This window comes from Schistocerca serialis, chromosome 1 (assembly GCF_023864345.2).
Source record: "Schistocerca serialis cubense isolate TAMUIC-IGC-003099 chromosome 1, iqSchSeri2.2, whole genome shotgun sequence".
NCBI classification, from domain to species: Eukaryota; Metazoa; Arthropoda; class Insecta; order Orthoptera; family Acrididae; genus Schistocerca; species Schistocerca serialis.
The window spans coordinates 969,659,067-969,684,650 of record NC_064638.1 but is presented as its reverse complement, the minus strand read 5'-3'; positions in this window follow the sequence as shown (position 1 = coordinate 969,684,650).

Here is a 25,584-nt window from a genome sequence, read left to right as displayed (position 1 = left end):
AGAAGTCTTGTGAATCTTATGTTATCCTACAGATCTTCCAGAGGTGAGCGGAATTCGCGCATGCACGGGAAAGCGAGTCACAGATCGCGTGTCATAAGGAACGTCACTGGGCCATGTGAGGTCATCGGAGCGTGAGAGGGCGGCGCCACCCTCGTAACTGTCGTTCCGACCTTCCTACAGACATGAAACATCGTACTTTGTCCCGTCCCCCTCCTTTCGCCGCACCCACCCATGTCGTATTACTTTTGTACACCCACTTGCTACATAAATTATTGAGCCTCCCTCGAATACATGCTGCCTAATAACTGTCGCACAGCCACGCTTATCGTCATTTCAAAAAGTGTATCCATTCTTTAGGCTATGTTTCGAAACAGATTATACAGTGCATGTCTGGCATCTCAGCAAAATGGTTTATCTCGCATAGGTAATGTTAGATTCGTAGGGAATACTTAAAGTAATGTACTCCGAATTTTCGGAATGGGACGAAACAGCAGTTATAATCCAAGCCTCTGGGGAAAATATCCTACGTCGTGAGTCGTCACCCCGGAATATGAAAGAAATACTACCGCTTCTGCTCGGAATATGTTAGACATCCCCCTTCCTCTCCTCTTCCCATCTTCCTTACGCAGTAACGCTTAATACTTAACAGGAAAGAGTAGGGCTGGCCTTGGTGGCCGAGCGGTTCTAGGCGCTACAGTCTGGAACCGCGCGACCGCTACGGTCGCAGGTTCGAATCCTGTCTCGGGCATGGATGTGTGCGATGTCCTTAGGTTAATTAGGTTTAAGTAGTTCTAAGTTCTAGGGGACTGATGACCTCAGCAGTTAAGTAAGTCCCATAGTGCTCAGAGCCATTTGAACCATTGTTTTTGAAAGAGTAGGTGCTGAAGAACTACCGCATTACACGATGTGTGTATCAGGCGAAACGAATTCGACGGCAATTATTCCATCGCATTTTTAGTACTCCACTAATACCTTCATCACAGTATTCAGACACTCAGCTAGCAGTCACACAGTAAATAATTAAGTTCACAGGAAGGCAAATCAGTCGTTGAGTAAAATATAATCGATGAATAATGGATACCTAGTTCAATGTACGGGTGTTTTTAATTCTTCGCTCTCCCTTATAGTGAACCCTCTTAGCCGCCATTCTTGTATCGTTGGCGTGAATTATACCGCTTTCCTGCCAGCAGTTGAAGCAGCAATTAAAGTACATTATTTCCTCTTTTTCTCCCTTTATTGTTCGGTTCTCTCTCGCCCTAAGGTTGCCAAACATTCTAGACGGCTCCAAGTTTTGGTGCGACTCAGCGAGGCCAGCTTTTTTGTGCGCCGTGTGAAACGCTGGCTGTATCCAGTCCCCAGGAAATGGTCGAGTTGGCTAATATCTCTTGGGAGCGGTTTTTCTTTCAGCAGCGAAGTCTCTGGCGGCCGAGAGCATGGCTTCCGCGTGCTGGACATAAAAAATACATCCACTGGCCGTTGGCGACTCTTCGGAACGGACCTTCTTGAGGTGGATCCCAAGCGAAGACTTTGGTGACAGCCTGAAGATTAACTTCAGTTGTGAAATACTGGGAAATTCTCCATATATCTATTGCCATGGTCCCTTAATGTGCAGTATGTTCAGCGAAACTTGATTTCAATTGCAGATGCTATTATACAGACTACATTACAGTGCAAATGACAAGCGGTGGTTTAAGTATAAACTTCGTTTTAAAACTTCCTGGCAGATTAAAACTACAGTTTTAATATGTAAGGCGGAGTGTCTCGCTTTCTGTCCGGTTATACTGATTCTAAGTAACAGTTATGTCAAAACGGTAGTAATCATCTCTAATGTAATCTGCACTACAACGAAGATAATTGTTTCATTTTGTAAATTTGGAAATGTGTGAAAAGGCACTATGGGACCAAACTGCTGAGGTCATCGGTCTCTAGGCCTACACACTACGTAACCTTAAACTAACTTACTCTAAAGACAACACACACACCCATGCCCTAGGGCGGACTCGAACCTCTGACGAGGCAAGGCGCCCTAGACTGGGCGACTCCGTTTTGTAGATGTGCTCACAAATGGCTAGCGTTGCTGAGTGCTAATCTAAAAGTCTCTCTCACTGCTGAGACTTTGAATAAAACCCATATATTGAAGCTGTAGACTCACATAATGCATTTAACAAAACACATCGAAATAGTGTCAAAGAAGCAGACTAAAACCAAATGCATTTAATGCACTAGGAATATATCACGCGAAATCAAATGAAAACGAGGCAGATGGAAGAAAAGTAAGTAAACTGTTTATTATTTCAAAACTTTTCGCCATAACAGTTTATATCTTTACGCCACTGTGAGAAAGACGGTAGCATTCTCAGATTAATCACGTCTTATGCTCCATCACACACATGGCAGTTTGCGCGTACGCTGTGAAACGTCTGCAAGCAGATGGTACCAGGTCTGGGAAATGTTTCTGTGGAGTTCACTGAGTGTTATCGTCTTTATGAAAGGCACAACAGATCAACACAAGTATACATCTGCCATTAGGAACCATATCTACTGTTATATGCAGTATTTTTTTCCTTTGCAGTACGGCACCTACCAGCAGAACGATGCGACGTGTTACACAGCTCGCGTTGTATGTGCGTGGTCCTGAGAGCACCAAATGGGTTAACCATACTACCCTGACGGCCAAACTTCCCAGTTTCAACCCAAATCTTGAACCTGTGGCACAACCTCGATGGGTCTGTTCGCGCCATGGATCCTCAGCCGAGTAACCAAACACTGCTGGCCACGGCACTTGAGACAGTATGGCTCCATACCGCTTTCGGCACGCTACAGATTTCATTGACTGTCTTCCTCCATGTTTCGCAGCGGTCCGCGCTGCAAATGGTGATTATTCATCTTCTTGACAGGTGGTCACATTTACTTAGCAGGGGAAACTGCCGTCTCATTTCACAGCATGTTGAGAGCTTCAAATCGGCGTGCGTATTATTATAGCCCTTCCTTACTATTTGGTTTTGTAAGGGGTCCGTAGGCCCTTACTATAAGTTTTGCGACAGCACAGGTCGACAGGACAAACAATCGATAGTGTGTGTCGGGTTGCGAGAGCGAGAGCGAGTGTTGAGACAGTAGTGTGTGGTACGCGCTGCGGGCCGAGCCGGGTGGAGGTCTGTTGCTGGAATGCAAGACCGTACCGACAAAGGGAGTGGCCATCGCCGTGGTTTAACCCCTTTGTATTAGGAATATTCGGGAAAGTGAAAAAGTATAATTACTAGTGTGATTCAGTGACACTTTTGTGCCGATATTGTAATTACGCGTCTACCGCGCCGGCATCATTTGGATTGCAGTGTTGGATTGCAGTGTTGGATTGTAGTGGTGAATTACAATGATTGAAATTGCGTGTGACGATAATGAATAACGAGAGGGCCTGTGCTGAGATTAGCCATTATTAATTCTGTACGACGAAGGCAGTGGCTGTCTCCTTACTTTTGTGTTTTTGTGATGAATATAGGTTGTTGATTAATGAAGCTGTGTTGTTGTTCTTCTTGCCACCAGACATTTTATTATTACAGCATTTGAGAAGGACAAAATGGAATGTAACAACTCCGTAGCAGTCCAATCCGATTGCCAGCCCCATTAGGTACACGGTCACATTAATTAATATCTGTGTTGGGCTGCTATCAGATCTCGATCGAGCGGGATAAGTCAGTAAAGTAAACCGGGAGTGTTTCAGTTTGCATGTGATATTACATCGTTCGGTATAGGGTGCTTTGTGTCATAAAAATAATTAATGACGGTGAGAGCACATTTTCAGTCCGACTGTATAATGTTCTCTTAACATAAGAAAACATTTCATACTTTCCAACAATTATTTTTTCTCACATTCCTTGTTGTTTAGAGATCATAATTCCTATTCTGTATGATGGATGTAGGAGTTCTGGAAATTAATTAAAGTTTGAAACATATACGTTTGAAATCTGATTGAAATTACGTCTGATGCACAACTGTTAGAATGGGAATGGCATGTGAACGTGTATTTTATCTCGGCGCTTTTGCGCTTTGCCCTGTACTGAACTTTCCTGACTGCGAGAATGTAAATTTAATTTAGCTGCGAGAACGTGAACTGTCGATAACTTTAAACCAAACCAAAAATGCACGAATGTACGTAACACAAAAATTAAATCTGGTGCAATACTATTGATGCGAATAATAAAACCAAACTCGACCAGTTTGAAAATAATGGTCCTGGTGCTTAATGAATGCTATCCTTGAAACAATGAAATTTCTTACCTTTACCTGCGCAATGGTAACGCTCTTCGCTGTGCTCTCTGTTAGAAATTCAAATTGGGCATGGGTGCGTGTATTTGTCCTTAAGATACTTCAGCTTAAATAGTGTGTAAGCTTAGGGACTGATGACCTTAGCACTTAAGTCCCGTAAGATTTCACACACATTACTCTAACACATTACCTGTAAGTCCGCAGCTCGTGGTCGTGCGGTAGCGTTCTCGCTTCCCACGCCTGGGTTCCCGGGTTCAATTTCCTGTGGGGTCAGGGATTTTCTCTGCCTCGTGATGACTGGGTGTTGTGTGATGTCCTTAGGTTAGTTAGGTTTAAGTAGTTCTAAGTTCTAGGGGACTGATGACCATAGATGTTAAGTCCCATAGTGCTCGGAGCCATTTGAACCATTTGAACAGTACCCGTAACACCGTGAATCAGGGATCGCTGTTGAGCAGTGACGCTACTACACAATCGATACTACATTTGACCATCTCTGGTTCAATATAATATTTTCTTACAAAACTTGAATTAATTTACCCTGTGAGTATACCTTTCAAGTTTTTCCACTTATATCGTTGTCGCTGGTCTCTCCTTATAAGGGAGCATCCTATCAGGCTATTCTCTTTGTTGGTGCTTATTTAGAGCTACAGAATTATATTCAGTCCATGATTAGTAGTATGTGTAATTAAACAGTAAAAGTAGCCTGGAATTACCTAATTTCGTTTGACGTGTTAGTGGTTCTTCTGCACAATAATAATTCGCTTAGTGCTAACTGAAAGAAGGTAAGGATATCCGGTCAGACGAATATAGGATAATATCAACAACAGCAGAAAATTGTGCAACGGGAGTAGCATCCATTATGAATAGGAAGGTAAGACGGAGAGTGAATTACTGTGAATATTTCAGTGATAGGTTTGTTCTCGTCAGAAACAACATCAAACCGACGCCGGCAACAATTGTTCAGGTATACATGCCAATATCGCAAGCAGAAGATGAAAGGACAGTGAAAGTATATGAGGATATGGAATAGGTAATTCAGCTGTAAAGGGAAACGAAAATCTAATGATAACGACTGAATGCCGTTGTAGGGGAAGGAGTAAAAGAAGGAGTTACGGGAGAATATGTGCTTGGCAGTAGGAATCAGAGAGGAGAAAGACTAAATGAGATCTGCAATGTAATGCAGCTAGTAATAACGAATACTCTCTTCAAGAATCATCAGAGGAAGAGATATACATGGAGAAGGCCCGGAGGTACAGAAACTTTCCATCCGCATTACGTCATGGTCAGAGAGACATTTCGGAACAAGATATTTCATTGTAATGCGTACCCGGGAGCAGATATTGAGCGGGTCACAATTTAGCAATGATGTAGAGTAGACTGAGGTTTAACCCTAGGACGCTCAAGCTTTTTTTTCTAACTAGGATTCCAAAAGGGGGGGGTTCGACGAGCTCACAGGCATTAAATAAGTTTACTGACGATAAATTACAACTTTCAAAATGTTTTATGTATTTTAACTAAGGCATCGGTTTATAAATGTTGTTAAGTGTTATAAATATTGGATTCAGTGAACAAAAAATTGACATATTACAATACAAAATACAGATGTGTTCATATACAATAGACTACTCTGAGTCCTCAACTTCAAGGCAAGAGGCACACTTCACAATTTTTTCTGAACGTGTGTTACACACATGTTTATGACACAGTCTACAATACTGTTTTGGTTTACTTAGATTGTTGTACTTCTGCTTCTTTCTTTTAGCTTCTCTTACACAAATATGGCACCGACCTTTCCCTGCAGGAGGCTGACGTGCTTCAGTTGTCACTTCTTTAATTTTCTTTTGTACAATAGTCTCCATTGATTGAAAAATTTGGTTAGATAACCCTCTTGCATTGGCACTTCTTTCTTCTACCTGCAATTTCACTAGTTCCATCCCAGCTTGCAGAAGATAAAGTTTCCGTTTGTTGTGTTTCTTTTCATTCCATCTTGTATGTTGCTGGATGAATATGGTGGTTGCATTGATAGCACAAATGTCGATGAGAGAGTAAAATACAGATCGAGGCCATCTCTTTGTTCCCCTCTTGCAGGTGTACATACGCGCCAATTGATCAATGGTATCAATTCCACCTTTAGTGGAATTATAATATGCATTTATCTAAGTTTTATTCTTCTCTCCTGCAACAGTGCCTTTATCGTGGTGCATTGTTGACAACATCAGTAGGGTTTTACTTGGTTTCGTATTTGCTACGTAGGACACCAAAGTTATTGGAGGCCTACCTGTTGATGGGTCTGTGAACAAGAACATTGATGAATATAGCTCTCGATCTGATGTGTTCTTCATTATGTCTGGAATATGCTTCTTGTTTGACTGGAGAGTTCCTACTGTAGTAACTTTGTAGTCTTGGTATAACTCTTCCGCCAAATCCACCAACGTGTAGTATCGGTCTGTATTAATATTTCGACCAGTATTTTTCACAGGTGCTACCAGACGTTTGACGACAGCTGCTGAACCTCGTTCTTCTTTCGACAAATTCTGAACATTACCTGCATAGGGTTCCATATTCAAGACATATCTGTCAACTGCATCGGACATCATGCGTATAAGGATGCCATTCTTGCCCAGTTTATCCTTCATAAATACTCTGAAGGTGCAGCGCCCTCTAAACGAACTGAGCATCTCATCAATGGTGAGGTGGACCCCTGGTTTATACAGTAGTGGAAACCTATAATTCACTTTGTTGAAAACATCACGAATACTGTGAACTTGTCTGCTTCCCTTCTTAGCTGGTGGGTACTTTTGTCATCAAACCGTATGATTGCAATAAGTTCCTTGAAACGTTCTCTTGCCATAATACCCTTGTAAACTGGCCCACCCATTAGGTTTGACCAAAGATCATGTACACTGACAGAATTGTCCTTATTTGCCCCCATAAGTATCAGGATTCCTATAAAGGCATACAATTCTTTCTCGTTAGTCAAAGTAACATTTCACCTAACTGCCTCTTCATTTGAATGTTTTACTATGACATCCATAAGGTCAGGCGTAAGAAGTAACTTCAAGGCTTTTCCAGGTGAATGGCAAACACCAGCTCGAGCTACTCCTGCCTGCTCTCTTACTATATTAGCAACAGACCTCCGAGGAATTCTAGGCTGTGTGGTTACGTACCTTCTTCCAGACTTGGCCACAATAACATCCTGAAGGTTTCCTGAAGCTGGGCTATCTTCATCTTCTCTAACATCCACATCACCTTCCCGATCTGAATCATACTCCGTAACACCACCCTCATATTCACTTTCACTCCCCGAGTCAGTATCTTCATCCAAAATTTCATTCAGAACTCTTTCTAAAGACGCGTCATGTATTCTTTTAGTTATTTCTAAGCGTGGGTGTGAACGGTAGGAAACTGCAGTAACTCATTGCAAGTTTACAAGATAAATAACAGCTGACTGACATCAACAATCACTTCCTCTGAAAGTGAATCGATTGTTGTGAATATCAAGAATACCAACCAACAAGAAACTAACTTGCATTGTTATAGAGATGAGAAATACGAAATCCTACTAAGGGAAAATTTCTATAGCATGGAAGCCTAAGGGGGAGGGGGCGTTGTTGGACCCATAATAAGTTTATTTATTTTTTCTTTCAAAGCAGGAATTTTCTATAAAATATATTGGCACTGACGTTTCATAAAACAGCCAACAAACAATATCTCAAAGGGAACATGTAATATGAAAGTTACTTGGGCAAAAGCAGGGGACATAAAAAATTTGTGGGTTCAACGAACTCCCCAGCCCCCTCTCCTTAGGCATCTTAGGGCTAAGAGAATCAGATGGAAAATTAAATGTTGAACGAAGTGGGACACTGAAGTACTGAAGAATGGTGAAATGTGTTTCAATTTCAATCAGTATGTGGACAGGGCAATGAGGAATGCCGGAATAGACAATCCAGTTGAATAGGAATGGGCATCTGTAAGATGGGCTACTGCAGGTATTGGAATGACAACGACAGGCACTAGGAAGGTAACTGCAAAGAAATTTTTGGTAACAGATGATATACTTTTGTGATCGATGAAAGAAGGAAGTACGAGAACGTGCAGGGAAAGACAATAATCTATACATATTGTAAAAATGGATATATGTGGTGTGTGTGTGTGTGTGTGTGTGTGTGTGTGTGTGTGTGTGTGTGTGTTTCAAATTTGCTTGGTACACATGCCCCTTACTACAAGGCGGCAATCGCTGTGGGAGTAAGAGCCTCCTACTCATCAATGTCCACGAGAAATGAAATGATAAACAATGAGATGCGTGAGAAACTCTCGCATCATGCATGACGTTTATATTTATTAGTTCTGTGTTACTGACTGTATAAGCAATACATTTCACAGACGTTATCCATATATGCTACTACATCCACCTACAAAGTTATATCATGATACCAGACACAGATCAGGAGATGTGACATCATAAACAACGAGATACATGAAAAACTGTCGCATTGTGCATGACGTTTTAACTTATTAATTCTTTACTACTAACTCTAATTGCTACACATTTTGCAGGCAGTAGCCGCATATGCAGCTGAATATATTTAATTTGAATGACACACAGACAGGGAGATATGACGTCATAAACACTGAGGTGAGTAAAAAAAAGCCGCATCGTACGTTAAATTTTATTACATTTATTCTGTACTACTAAGACACGTGTACAGTCTTGTCAGCTTAAGGAAATCGCTGAAACCTGGTAACGCTTTTGACAGCTTTCAGATGCGAAGGGCAAACCGCTATAGGCGAAAACAATATCGTCTGTATCACAGGTGGCCAACTTGATTATGCCCATGATCTACTGTTTACTGACTAAACCCTGTGCAGTCTACCACTTACATACTTCTTCAAATTTTAAATGAAACAGTATAGTTCAGTATATAGTTATGTAGTATTTTTTATTTTATTAAGATGGAAAACATAAAACAGGAAATTATTCCTACTAACTACTTATTCATATTACTGTGAGCATTGCCTCTGAGTATCTTTCGCTCGGGTAGCAAAGTCACGTTTGTAGTTGGAAATTGCCAACCTTAAAGAATCCAATGTATGAGCGTCTGCCAAGCGAGAACTGTGTTCACTTTGTGTTTGTTTTAAGTAGGAAAATGCTGATTCACATAAATATGTCGAACAAAGCCACGAATACAATTGTTCAACAAATTTTTTCAAATTTGGATACTTCTTGTTGGAAAACAATGCTGAGAAGTCTAGTCCAAAGGATGGCCTCGCTTTTAGAAATATATCGCAGTGCAGAGTAATAATTTCGTTCTGCAGTTTCATGTGGTCCATTTGAAATGCACCTGCAAATTTCGAAGAAGTCACTATGATCAATGTAATTATTAAACGAATATCTCATAAATTGCATTAACTTCTCAATTTTTACCAAATCACTAAAGCCAATTTCGAAGTCTGATACCACTGCCTTAATTTCTGCCGTGTACTTGTCAGGAATGAAATTGTAGATAGGATATCTTTCCGTTTGAACCTTGATGTTTACAAATTTCTGAAATTTTTCTTCTCGATGTCAACTATCGCAGTCGCTGTTTGACTTTGGAATGCTGCAATAGAACTCATCATTTCTGCTTCTGTTTAATCCTTGCCTTGTAATTCCAGGTGTAATGCACTTAGTTTGCCGGAAAAATCTACTAAAAAAGCTAAATCACACTGCTGGTCTAAATCACGCAGTTGCTGATAATCATCACCTCTTTCTTCAAGAAATTTTATTATTTCGTCCAATAGATTCCGAAATCTTTGCAAACACTTGCTTCGATTCAGTCACTTCACTTGAGGGTGCATTGCCAAATCTGGTTCCTTCTCATCTAACTGCTGCTTCAAGAGACGCCTTTGGAGGTATTTTCCTTTTATGGAATTTACAATCTTGAAAGAAATATCCCTTACATGTCTTTTGTTTAGTCTCTTAGTAGCTAGAAGTTATTGATGATTTGTTCAGTGGTAACTAATGAAGCCTGGAAAGTGTTCGTCGTTATGGCAAAAAGCAATAAAAACCATTATGAATACTTGTCATTACAGGAGACCCATCAGTTGTCACAGATATGAGTTTGTACAAAGGTAGCATAATCTTGCTAATACATGCTTTGAATTCCGTGAATATTTCAAGGCCACGAGTTTATCCTTTAAAGGAAACCATACTCAGCAGTTCTTCTTTTGTCGACAAATGTTCAAAGACAAACCGAATTGCAAGTATGGTGTGGTATCAGTGATTTGTTTTGACCCGTCAAGTTATATCGAAAAATCAACGCAGCGTACGATATCTCTTTGCAGTTGTCCGTTTATGTTTTCACTCATCGTCTCAATATGGTCGACTCGGTGCATCATAGTATCTCGAGACAGCTGTTATCCATGAATAGCTTTTTTTAATTTCATTTTTATTTTTGAAATTCACGAACAGCTAATCTGACACTTCTTCGAAAGTTTCCTTGATGTATTCTCCACCGGAAATTTAGTGGAGTTCTGTAACTTACTTCGAAAGAAGCTTCAGTTACAGCCTTACTTTGCTCAATAGGACTAGAAAACATCGTTTCTTGGACTGTTAATTGCGATTTCAATGTTCGCTATTTACTCTTTCTTATTTCACTGTTAGGTGGAAAGTATGTCTGATATTTACTATGAGTTGTGTTAAAACGTCGCTCTAAATTTCCTTTTCTCGGTATTGCCCTCGATGTAGTGCGCATTAAGCACCAACAGCTTTTTTTTTTCACCACAACTACGAAATAGTCCAGTTCCCGTCCTCGGTGAAACTCATAAGTTTTTGATTTGCTTAGAGCATATCTTCCGAGGATCTACAAAAATGAAAGTAAAATGTCAGTAACATAATTCGTATAATAATGAAATCAGAGAGTTCCTACGACTAATGTGCATTAAATTTAATGTCGTAGTGTTGGCATAAAGTTAGCGAGTAAACATTATTTCTAAGTTTTTGTTTATTTATGCTTTTGGTCAAGCCGGCTGATTTCGGACACCAGGGGGATTTCGGAAAGCATAGTTTATCTTCTCTCTCCCGCTACATAACAACAAATTGTCGTTAAACTATCACCTCCGCGCACTGCTTATTTTAAGCAGGAGATTGTATTTCCCGCGTTACTTGTACATTGAGTCGATTGGTTACCTACGTAATTATATGACGAAAAGTCTGACTGTTGGAAGTTCACGCAGCATCATGAAGTGGAATTTTTTTGCTGCCGGTGGAAAAGCATTGTTGCTGCAGTTGTCAACTAAATCAGTAGCCTACGGAATTGTTATATTGCTGTCCTAGTTTGTCAAGATTTTCGTGTGAAGTTATAAAATAACGGTATGCATATATCCCACTACTTCTGGAACAAACAATGCACTCCAACAAAACCTGTGGAAATTATGGTGAAAATAATCTCAAAACTGCCCGAAATCATCCCGTTTGACTTAGTAGATGGGCAATGCGCAGGATTCACCGAGTAAAATAATACTGAAAAGATTATCTTACTTTATATGATGTATCTTCAGAAACATTCCTTTCTTTATTTGAAGATCTTGCAGTGTTTCTGTTTATCCATAGCATATGAGGCGCAATGTAATGGCTAATCCTGACTGACATAGGCAGTCGCTGACGCCGTAACACCGCTAGCCCCTGTTGTCAGCTCATGGATTGACCTCCGTGTGTCACACGCATCCCGCCGATTTTCATCGCGTGCCGAAAACAAAAGAGAGCTAGTGCATGAATGGGAGGATAAATAACGTGACGGAACGATGGTTGAAAACGATACAAGATTATGCGCACCGCAGTTGGTGATTACGTTGCGCAATATTTTTTGCATACAATTGTTTTTATTAGGTATATTAACCTTACATGTTTTTTTTTTTTTTTTTTTTTTTTTTTTTTTTTTTTTTTTTTTTTTTTGCCTTGCCACGATCGACTGGACTAATAGCCGCATACATTATGCATACTTCTTTGTAGGACTGTTTCATGATTTAGAAGATGTTTTCACGAATACATGGAATAAAATTTTATCGATATTACGCAAGCAACGTAGTTCATTTTTTGTTTTCGTTTGTAGTAGAAAAATGGCAGAACGAATACAGGGGCTATGCCGGGTTCGTCAGCTTGTACAAAAATATGAAACACTCTGGAATGAAGTAAATAAGAAGCGTTGGGACTTAGAGCCGAAAAGGCCGCAGGAAAAATTCGAATAAATCGAAAAAAGAATGATTATCGTAGGAACTGTATCAGCATGCAGAAGAGTCAAAACAATCTTTGGCGAAACTAAAAGCAAGGGCAGTAACTTTAAGAATGGAATGGGAATCCCACTGCCAAGCTCTTCTATGAGGAGAAGGAATTGTCTAATGACATGATAGAAGTAGAAACTGGATTCGATATGGAAGAAGTAGGGGTCCAGTGTTAGAGTCAGACTTTAAAAGAGCTTTGGAAAACTAGAGTTGAAATAAGACAGAAGGGATGGGCAATACTTATCGGATTTTCTAAAATCGTTGAGGTAAATGAAAACAAAACGACTATTCAAGTTTCTGTGTAGAATCTATGGGACTGGCGACATATCAACAAACTATCGGAACAATGCCATCTTAGCAGTATCAAAGTTAGCAAGGACAGATAAGTGCGAGAACTATTGCACAATCAGCTTAACAACTCACGCATCCAAGTTGCTGACACGAACCATAAGCAGAGGAATGGAAAAGAAAATTGAGGAATTGTTAGATGACTATCAGTTTGCGTTTAGAAATGGTAAGGGCACCAGAGCATTCATACATGATGATTGTGCCCCATTAGCAATGCCTCATTTGCGTGACGTACTTGTCGTAAAACATTTTCAGTTGGTTGGCCTTGGCGTTTAGATTAATGTTTGGCTAATTTTGTTCTGATTCTCTTTGATATCGGTTCTTTCACTCATTGTGCATAATTTGCTCCAACTTAAGCTCTTGCAGCATGTAGTTACTCAACAAGTGTGTAGATAATATATCTATAGGCTCTGACGTTTTGAGCAATACATTCGCTAAATTGCCTTCAGATCTCTGAAAACACCTCCAACAGGATTTGTTTCTAGATGTCACTTTGAAATGAGTGTTTTCCAAATACCGTTGGATTTCAAAATATTTTCGGTATCTTACTGGTGAACTGTGTCCAATTATCTGACATAACAGCATCAGGTTTACCTACAGTGTTTAAATAATCATGCATGTACCTAATAACTGATGAGCTGACAGCTTCCATCAGTGCACGCAGCTTCACGTGTTCTTTGTACATACAACGTCAGATATTTTGTGAAAACATCAAATATCACAAGTACATACTTGATACCTCCTTTTACTCAACTTAAAGGACATATATGTCAGCTAATACAATTTATAGTGATTTTGTTGGTATAACTGGATGAAATTCATCTTTTCTACATTTACATGCTGTCTTATTATTGTGGAAAATGAAGAAGGTTCTAGAAATGTTTTGTATTCGCCTTTGCATTTTGGAGTTATTTTGAGTTGCTTCGCACACTTAACCACACGAAAGTGCCCCCAACTGTAATGAGTATACAAGCAAATTTCTCCTCTAGTTAGCGCAGAATGCATACCATCCAATGATCACTGCTGGCATGCTGACGGTAGAACGTAATGCCGTTGTCGAAGATATAGGTTTGACACGGTTTGCCATCACTGCTCTGTCGACAGTTCTCTCATACTTCTTGCGAGTGCGTATCATGTTCTTGCTAATCAGTCATGTGGCGGCACATATACATGAATTATCGCCAATAACGCTTGATCAATAAAACCTGACATTCAGATGAAGGCGACAATGTGAATGGAACTATGTTTTTTTCTTCTTTGATGTAATGGATATGCCAGAACGCTCACACTGTCGCAAGTGCTTCTGGTTCAGTCAGTGAATAAGCCAATCTAAATAAATTCTTGCACATTGTCAACAACTGCTTTTGTCGCGTCTGCACTCAACTCATATTTCCCTGCAAATTAACACGGCGGCCTATCATTAGTACCTACCACTCTAAAATTCACTGGTTCATGTTCTCCTCTACTATCACCCATCGCCTCAATCAGATTAACTTTCACTTCTTCTCCCTTTGTTCACATTTGCATTTTTCCTTCAGCGGGCTCAATTCTTCCTCTAACGTTCTGCGACACGTTGGTCTCTAATAAACAACTAGCCACTAGATTCTCTACTACTGAAAGTATGTGTTCCAGCACTTGCCAATAATTTCAGTTTCAAACTGTGCTTGAAAATTCATTGAACACGTTCAGTTACCTGCAGCACCCACGATCTTGATTTTACACACTGGTGGCGTCAGAATTTCTTTGTTCTTCTCCACTGAATATACCTTTTATAGGCAATCAAACTCATCTCCGATTCACTGATATTGCTTCGGTGTCTGCTGCATTACACTTAACGCTGATGGCAGCTTGACTCAAATTATGTTCCATATTTACTTTTCATTAATTCCCACACTGGCACAGAATGAACTGTATCTTCCTCTTTTCCTCAAGGTTCTGTATGGTCGGGCCAGCAATAACTTACACGTCTGGCCATTAAGCGTTTCCTGGTCTGTTATCGTAGCTTCTTTGATTTTCTGTCTGTGGTTGCTGGTGGTCGCGGTTTGGTTCCAAGTCTGTTGTTCCTTGTTTCTTTCCGTCCAATTTCCTCTGTCATACCCTCTTCCGGTCCAGTCTTCTCAACTACTTTTCCATGATCTGCTTGTAATAATGTCTCTGCCGTTTTTGTTTTGAAATGGCGTGAGTCGCATTCTATTGCGAACTGCACATGCTTGGTAGTTGTCATACCTGCAAGTGCTACTCTTGGATCATCTGTTTCTCGGAAATATACTTTCTGTCCATTCTCATAAAAGACACACCGATCGTCTTCTAACATGTCCAAAAAAATCTGCAAATGGGAGGAATACTCCGATATCTTCGTCCGGTACTGTAAAAAAGTTCTCTCTGGTCTGTATAGGGGTCCAGTTCTTTAAGGTTTTCAAGATGTTGGTCTCCGGAATCTCCTGTTCCCAATATTTATTCAAATATTTTTCAAAATCACGCCCGAATTAGGATTACTTACTTCTATTTTTAATATCACCCGTATTCCCTTGGACCAGTATTTTTGCAGACAATCTTTCTCATATTAATTAGATCTATTTTTAATATCTGCGGCTTCATCACAATGCCGCGTCACTGTGGGTAGATCTACAAATTTAGCTTTTGGAAAATATTCCATGAAAGGATTCTTTGAACACAATTGAACATCTTTTCTGCCCAGTGTGAATGTCGGGAACTGCTGATGCTTTACCATGATATCTTGCATTAAGTCTGTGGTCAGATTTGTTTCTGTGTCCCCTTGTACCGCTGACTGAAACCATGTCAGGTTCAGTCATGAATGCAGACTAGTGAATCACAATCCATCCTGTTGTTGCAAGACGCCTGAAAGTGCATCGACTGAAGACACATCCTGTACAGCTAGGTTGCTATTTTACTGTACCATACACATTACATTTTACTTGGTATAATCCACTTCGTATGAAGTGGGTGTCAATCTTCATTTCTCCCCTGGAATTCGATGTAGGAGTCACTTTACAATCTACGTCTGATATCATGTTTTGCTGTCTAGTTTCTATTACTTGCAAAATGTCATTCATATCAGTTTCAGTATTATTGACCTTACTCTTCATACTTCTTTCGTATTTTACGAACGTCTGATCTGCAAAATGTTTTAGTGTTGATCTGCTTCTGTCTTTTCTACTGTGTTTTGCATTATCTTCCTTTCATTAAATTTTGCGTTCAGTGTTCTTTCAATTTGTTTATCTTTTTCTTCCGTTCACTTCTCGAACCTACGTGCAACCTCTGTAGAAATATTGTCCACTTTCTTTGAAATGTCCTTGATTCTACAAACCTCTTGCCAGATGCCTTTAATTTTAGTAAGTTCTGTCAAAAATCTTCAATTATGAAAACTTATTCTAAAATATCTTTAATTTTGCTAACTTCTTCTGAAACATCTTAATTTTTCTGACCACCCGCGAAACTGAATTTATTATTTCCGATTCACTAGAGGCTAACTCCATTTTTAAGAAAGGATCGTTAAATCTTGTACATACGTCAATATTTTTAGCAATCAGTCTTGAATTTCTTTTCTCTAAGTACAGAAAAAAACACAAATTTGTTATTCTAAACTCACAAGTTAAGGTACTTTCCACCAACATAGAAATAAAAACTTTTGAGTTATCTTTTATAATGGCGTTATTCCTGACACTCACTCTCACCGAGCGCGATAGCGCAGTGGTTACCACACTGGACTCGCATTCGGGAGGACGACGGTTCAAACCCGTGTCCGGCCATCTACATTTAGGTTTTGCGTGATTTCCCTAAATCGCTTAAGGCAAATGACAGAATGGTGCCTTCGAAATGACGCGGCCGCTTTCCTCCTCCATCCTGCCCTAACCCGAGCTTGTGCTCCATCTCTAATGACCTCGCTGTCGGCCGGACGTTAAACCCTAATCTCCTCCTCCTCACCATTAACTCTCAACAATGCTCGGTTCTCGTCGGGCTACTCTTGGCTATTGGCGGTCATTACACTCAAGGATTTCCCTCAGTGTATATTTTCACAGAAGTCTGCTTAAAGCGCTTCAGCATGTAGCACTTGGTAATACCAAATTTTTAAGTTGCCTTTCGTATGTCTTCAGCTCTTTTCAAGTCGAAATCTGCTTAAAATTCCTGTATGTATTTTCCGATTTTGTGTGGTGAGCAGACTTTTTGATCTCGTTTGGTGTTCAGTTTCGCGAAATAAAAGAGTCAATGCATAAGCTATAAGTCACATTTGATGTTTATTTCATACTTTACAAGTATGTGACTTCGCTGCAATCTTCGAATCTGAGGGAGCTCAGATTCGAAGATTGCAGCGAAGTCGCTACGTCCTGTCCTGGTCTTCAAATTTCACGTTCATAGTTGCTGGACGGTCATGACGCCTTCTCTACGTGATGCTTCTAAGACTTATGGAAAATGATTAAAATTTTACCTCTTTTCTAATTGTTGGTCTCTTCTTAGCAAGGAAAATCGTGTCAGGCTCTTCGTTGGTGCTCATACTTTAGGGGTGTGGAATTTGATTTAGTCCCTGAGTATCACACAGTCCAGCCACATTAATGTGACCATCGCCTATGTTCGACTCAACATGTAATAACGACTCACAGACGGCAGATGGCAGCAGTATCAGTGGAACATATATAGAGTGTGTCGGGAAACGTGGAAAACAATGTAGTAGTTGCCGTAATACGTGAAAGGAGAGATTTATCTAATGTCCAAAAGGGCATGCTCATAACCAACGGTGGAAGCATTTTAAGTGGCTAAGTCTGTGAACCGTTCTCGTGCTTCTGTGGTTAAAGTATAACGTGCAGCACAAAATGGCGCTATCCAATACCGACATCAATCCTCCCTCCCCCTCTAGCACCACCCTTCACCCGCTTTCTTCCCTTCTTCCTCGTCTCCGTACCCTTGGCAGATCCTCTCCGTTTGTTCCTTGTCGTCGGTGTGCTACGTCAGTGTTGCGTTCGGTGCTATTCTCCGTTGACGTCAAGAGCTGTGATTTTAATTGTATGCTGGACTTTGTTGTTGTCCGTGGTTGTTATGTGCTACGCCGCCCATCGCAACTTTTGTGTTCCGGCCGTACTTTTAATCTTCACAGTGTGTGGTTTTTTGTGTACACTTTTTAGATTTTTATCATTATTTTTACAGTCACCCCTTTTTATGCTATCTTCCATTATGTTTCCCCTTTTATAAGTTTCACCATATTTCCTCCTTTATGTTGTTTTAAATGTTATGTACTGTCTCTCGCTGAAGACCGGCGCCTATGGTGCTGCCAGTCCTCCCCATATGGGGTATCGAAATTCAATAAAGAAATAAAAAAAAAAGACACCGCGACAACTGTGATGCACGAAGGTCGTTGATGACAGAGGTGAACGGTGGCTATAGACATGTTTATGGGCGAACAGATGTGAAGCTGTTATGCAACTGAACGTCCCAATGACCAAATGGCTTTAACAGTGTCCCCTCAACGACCGTTCAGCGAACGTTTCTGCATATGGGCCCCTGCAGTGGGTACCTGGTTCATGAATTCATGCTGACTGCTATTCGTCGACTACCAAAGCCGGAAATTACACGCGAATACCACAGTTCGACGTCCACTAAGAGGCAACAGGTGGCCTTTCCAGATGAATTACGCTTTATGCTCCTCCAGACAGATACACGGCGCGGAATGATTGAAAGCTAACACCCTGCAAGCTGGAGAGAACTTTATGGTCTGGGGAATGTTCTCGTGGCACACCCTCAGTGATCAAGTCATTCTGAAAGGCACAATGGATCATTAGGTATGCATTTATCCTTGGGGACCATGTGTATGGTTCGAGTAGCACCAGAGTTCAAATGGTTCAAATAGCTCTGAGCACTATGGGACTTAACATCTGCGGTCATCAGTCCCCTAGAACTCAGAACTACTTAAACCAAACTAACCTAAGGACATCACACACATCCATGCCCGAGGCAGGATTCGAACCAGCGACCGTAGCAGTTCCTCGGTTCCGGACTGAAGCGCCTAGAACCGCTCGGCCAAAGCGGCCGACGCACCAGAGTTAACCCTACTCCCTATCCGCCGAACTCCCCCGAATGAAACCCAATCGGGAGCCTGTCGGACCACCGCGATCGGCCTATTCGCGCCATGGATCCTCAACCGAGAAACCTAGCCCAGATAGAAACGGCAGTGAAGGCGGCATAGCTCTGTATCCCTGACGGTACCTTCCAGAACCTCATTGACTCTCTTCCGGCACACCTCGCGCTGCAGAAGGTGGTTATTCAGGCTTTAGACAGGTGGTCATATTAACGTGACTGGGCAGTGTAGTATGTGTACCTAAATAATGAAATTATCATGGAGTAACGTGTTTTATTTGAAGCGCCAATCGTGCTTCTGCAAAATTATAGTTGACCTACGCTATTGTACAAGAATACGTGCGTCTGCTAAGAAAAGCAGATGCAATAGGGATTTTTAAGAAGTTTCGTTTGTTTGTCAGACAAGCTTAGTGATAAATTGGTTCAAATGGCTCTGAGCACTATGGGACTTTACTCCTGAGGTCATCAGTCCCCTAGAACTTAGAACTACGTAAACCTAACTAGCCTAAGGACATCACACACATCCATACCCGAGGCAGGATTCGAACCTGCGACCGTAGCGGTCGCGCGGTTCCAGACTGTAGCGCCTAGAACCGCTCGAGAAATTGTTTAATATGTAATAGTTATACGGCAGCTGAAGTCTGCCCCTCTAACGTCTTTGCGTCTTTGCGTCTCTGTGTAATTAAATAGTTTCTCCGCCTAGGTAAGTTCCATCATTAAGCCTGTTTTGATGTTATTGAGTAGTTTAAGCATAAATCATACCTGTATAAGAAGATCATAAAGACCGTTAACCCAGTACCCTCTTCCTTATCTCGTCTGTATATATGTAGCACCGTTGCCTAAGACTGGTTTGCTCAGCATTATCGCAGATTCAACTAGTCAATGTGAGCGGAAGGTTATGTCTCATGCCAGTTTCAGAGATGGCGGAGCAGCAGCAGAACTCAAAAATGATCATTAGTGTAGAGCTATTTAATCGAAAATTCGATGCTGTCCCTGTATATTTTATGTCTTATATTTTACCTATTTCGATAGTTACAGTACCTTTTTAAGTGATGCAACGTAATGTAAGCTCAACGTCAGTTTATAATTAGCTTATTTCAGTTTTTTTTCAATTATTTTGATCTCACATCAGTTCGGAGTCAGTTTTATCTACTCTTATTATCGTTTCCTCCAGACTATCGCCTTGTCATTAATATTTCGCTTCTTTTCTTGAGATTATCTTCTATTTGGCCTTCTTTATAATAAGAGGCCGGCCGGTGTGGCCGTGCGGTTCTAGGCGCGTCAGTCTGGAACCGCGTGACCGGTACGGTCGCAGGTTCGAATCCTGCCTCGGGCATGGACGTGTGTGATGTCCTTAGGTTAGTTAGGTTTAAGTAGTTCTAAGTTCTAGGGGACTAATGACCACAGATGTTGAGTCCCATAGTGCTCAGAGCCCCCCTATAATAAGAACGTCTATTGACGTTTACCTCATGTACCTTTGTTAAATAACTGCTCTTTCGTCAACTTTTCGTGTATTTCTCAATTCACAAGATATAGAAAATGCCGCTTAATTTAATCCGATTTATCAGCATATTCTTAATGACTGCCTCAAGACCTACACTGCTTACTTCATGTCACGGAAAAGTCAATAATAACTTAATACTGTTACAATAATCGAAAACAAAACTGTACAAATCAACACTAAAGACTTATTTTGTAAAAGACATCACAATCGCCTTTGCCTGTAAAAGTTATTTGCTTGAACTATTCCAATTTCAGTCAAGCAGCCATTGTCAAGTGGTATAACTGTGGTTTTGCACATGTAAATTCTCAAAACCTTGTGACACGTACACTTGCCGGTGTCGCATCCGTGTGTTGGGTCTTTCAACTGTAAGAATGAGCTACATTCAACGAAAGTGACGCCATGTACATCGTGAAAATAGCATAAAATACATATTCTGTTACCATTGTTAACAACTTTAATCTGAATCACAATAAAACAGTACATGTGTACTCAGTATACATGACAACTCATGTAGACCGTCCAAATGACGTCTCATATACACTCCTGGAAATTGAAATAAGAACACCGTGAATTCATTGTCCCAGGAAGGGGAAACTTTATTGACACATTCCTGGGGTCAGATACATCACATGATCACACTGACAGAACCACAGGCACATAGACACAGGCAACAGAGCATGCACAATGTCGGCACTAGTCCAGTGTATATCCACCTTTCGCAGCAATGCAGGCTGCTATTCTCCCATGGAGACGATCGTAGAGATGCTGGATGTAGTACTGTGGAACGGCTTGCCATGCCATTTCCACCTGGCGCCGCAGTTGGACCAGCGTTCGTGCTGGACGTGCAGACCGCGTGAGACGACGCTTCATCCAGTCCCAAACATGCTCAATGGGGGACAGATCCGGAGATCTTGCTGGCCAGGATAGTTGACTTACACCTTCTAGAGCACGTTGGGTGGCACGGGATACATGCGGACGTGCATTGTCCTGTTGGAACAGCAAGTTCCCTTGCCGGTCTAGGAATGGTAGAACGATGGGTTCGATGACGGTTTGGATGTACCGTGCACTATTCAGTGTCCCCTCAACGATCACCAGTGGTGTACGGCCAGTGTAGGAGATCGCTCCCCACACCATGATGCCGGGTGTTGGCCCTGTGTGCCTCGGTCGTATGCAGTCCTGATTGTGGCGCTCACCTACACGGCGCCAAACACGCATACGACCATCATTGGCACCAAGGCAGAAGCGACTCTCATCGCTGAAGACGACACGTCTCCATTCGTCCCTCCATTCACGCCTGTCGCGACACCACTGGAGGCGGGCTGCACGATGTTGGGGCGTGAGCGGAAGACGGCCTAACGGTGTGCGGGACCGTAGCCCAGCTTCATGGAGACGGTTGCGAATGGTCCTCGCCGATACCCCAGGAGCAATAGTGTCCCTAATTTGCTGGGAAGTGGCGGTGCGGTCCCCTACGGCACTGCGTAGGATCCTACGGTCTTGGCGTGCATCCGTGCGTCGCTGCGGTCCGGTCCCAGGTCGACGGGCACGTGCACCTTCCGCCGACCACTGGCGACAACATCGATGTACTGTGGAGACCTCACGCCCCACGTGTTGAGCAATTCGGCTGTACGTCCACCCGGCCTCCCGCATGCCTACAATACGCCCTCGCTCAAAGTCCGTCAACTGCACATACGGTTCACGTCCACGCTGGCGCGGCATGCCACCAGTGTTAAAGACTGCGATGGAGCTCCGTATGCCACGGCAAACTGGCTGACACTGACGGCGGCGGTGCACAAATGCTGCGCAGCTAGCGCCATTCGACGGCCAACACCGCGGTTCCTGGTGTGTCCGCTGTGCCGTGCGTGTGATCATTGCTTGTACAGCCCTCTCGCAGTGTCCAGAGCAAGTATGGTGGGTCTGACACACCGGTGTCAATGTGTTCTTTTTTCCATTTCCAGGAGTGTAGATAGCTGTCATGCAGACAGTGTACGAGAGCACTGTTTTGGTGTGATTCAGATTAAAGTTGTTAACAAAGGTAACAGTATAAGTAAATGATGCAATTTTCACGGTGTACACAGCATCACTTTGATTTAATGTAGACTAACTCTTACAGGTAAAAAAACAACATACAGGTATGATAACACGTACACACAACCGAAAATTTTTTGGTTCTGGCACGTGAAACCATTTGATACAGGCCACATGATAGAAACCGCAGTAATTCAAATAAATAACGTTTACAGTGGAAGGCGACTGTGATGACATTTACAAAATTTTGCGGGACTGTTAACGCCAACCACGATATCAATGAAGTCTTCAGACAAGCTGGGGAACTGTTGTGTTTGGGGCAGATGAAGACAATGACTGAATAGACAGCAACAGAAGGGAACAGAAGAATAAAAACCATTTGGGAAGCTAGCGATAAAACAGACGGAGTTTTCAAATACAAGTTACTCAGTGTCTGAAAACGAATGTCAACAATGAGTGCGTATTACGAGTTTTGACATGTGACTGCGAAGCATGGGATTCCAGGACGAAATTCTATTCAAAAGCTGAGGGCTCAGCGAGTAATCGAGTCACCCCTGTTCGAAACACCTGACAGGTAAATGAAAACAATAGAATGGATCATCGAGAAACTGTAGTGAATGGAGTAATGATAAATATAGCCAATCAAAAGGTTGGTAGACTGAACAAGAATGCTCTTTGCTGGAGTCCAGTTAGCAAGAAGAGACCAAGATAATTACCTATGGGAACCTAGAGAGATGGCACTGGACAAGGTGCAGCAGCAAGAGGGATGTTGATGGCTGAACTGATGTGTTACCTGTACGTTGAACTAGTATGAAGTCAAAACCAACTGCACCTCACTACTGTTCATACTATAATTTTTACAATCCGTTACAGCCTTGACACTTGATGAGTTCAAATTGCAGAACATCCGGGCGTTGTTGACGATAGTTAATCAAGTCCCACTAATAATCAAACCAAAGTAATACCATCGTTTTTTTTCAATTTTTTTTATTTTTTAATTCCATAGATTATTCTGCATCGATTCCCATTCTCCAGTTCTCTCAGTCTCTGCAGTTCGGAGTAAGCTGTCAATTTGAGATCTTATTGTCTCTGACTTGGATATTCTTCCCAGGCATTACTTTCAGAATGTAGGGGCAGTGTCTCTATAGGTGGCTACATCATCGGTCCCTCAGCTTCTTCATTGTCTCGCAAACAATTTTTTCCTTCCTGTGTTGCTGAAGACTTCTTCATTGGTCATTCTCTCTGTCCCTAAGACCCTTAGGATTCTTCTCAACCCTCATACATCAAGCGCCTGTAGCCTTTTCAAGCAGTGAGACAATTACAACTAGCTGTGAACAAAGTCACTTTTAACGATGAATAATATTCACGTGTAAGCTTTTGGAGATACATCTAGAAAATTTCCAAACAGTTTTGGAATAAATACATAAATAAATAAAATGGGTCAACAATATCCAGTATGGGTTTCGGCTAAATCACGTTAAAGGAACATAAGAGTGAAACTCGATGTCGTTTTACTCGTAGTAGGCGATTTGGCTAAAGTAAATTCATGAACTTTCCGAATGTATAACAAAACAATTTTGCCGACTCTTTTGATGGATGAGCGCTGTTGTGGCCGGCCCGAGGGAAACCTATTTCGATCCGCCACGCGTCTCATCGATTATTGATGTTCCGTGGCGCAGCGTAAATAACAGCACTGATTGGCCTTGCAGATAACTCATTTCTTATTTATTTCCAAATAACGCTCTGAGCCTGTCTCTCAATTCCACTGATGTTCAGTCCTGTAAACAGTTTGTGGAATAATCAGAACTGGCAGAAAGACTCGGTGGAGGACATGTAGTCGTAATTGCGTAGCACAAAAGTAGCCTTACTCTAACACGAAAAAGAAATGAAATCTTGAATTTGGCACACTCGAATGAGGAGTCTATTGGTGTTATTTGTAGTCAGAGTTCACGTACACAGACAACGTAGCGGAAACAAGGGTTTTTCACCTAAGCTTTGAAATGTACTTATTTCTATAAACTTTGAGGCTATCGTTGTTCTGTTTGGACCCGAATGAATTGTAACAAAGTTTTCACTAAAGCATCTGGTGAGTTTTTCATTGGCAATAGTAGTTGTAAAGACATGGATATCGTTTTTGATTGTCTCAGTGCACCTGATAATGCTACTAATACTGTCGACCTGAAGGGAGGAATTGAACGACATATCTGCCGAAATTTTCTGTACAATACAGTGAACTTACCCGGGAGATAGAACTAAGTCACATGTTCAGATCAGGGATACTTACATTTCTCCGAAACAACTTTGAAATATTGCCCTTCAAATCAGCAATCCAGGAATTGCCATAGTTTCGTCTGTCAGAACGAAGTTGACCGGGATTACACTGTATTGAACATTGCTATTACAACAAAAATCTACGTAGATTCTTGAGGATCCACAAGTCACATAGGAGTGTGACAATATCTTCAAGTGTTCAGTACATACGCAGCCTGACGAAAAAGTGAAGCAGCCAATAGATATAGTCGGATGTCTCTGTAACTCCGTACACGTACTCAATATGAGTATTCAAATATTGGAGTTGCAATTCTTGGTGATAGGTGGAACAGCCATTAGAGTGCATTATTGCTGTTCATGTTTAGTTTTGTTATCAGACCTGGTGGGATGTATACAGGGTGAAAAGGATTTAAACCGACAAACCCTAGGAGGTTTTAGGGGACATCAAAACAAATATTTTTCCATAATGTCATTTTTCCCTATGAGGAGTATTTAAACCGGTAGAGGAAGATTTCTTTGGTGGCAAATTAATTAAACCAACTAACACTTTTCCATTTTTTTATGACCAACAGACAACACATTAACACAACCGAATTTCAATTACACTAGATTTTCATAAATGCCTCCATTGACACGTAAACAAAGGTTACACCGTCCGATCATGTTCTGTCTGACACAGGCAAAAACCTCAGGAGTACCCTGCATTGTTCCTGCTGCTGCTGTTGCTGCTATCCAGGCAACCAGATCCTCTTCTGATGCAACAGGAGTTGCGTAAACAAGGTTGCGCATCTCTCCCCACACAAAAAATCCAGAGGGGACATGTGTGG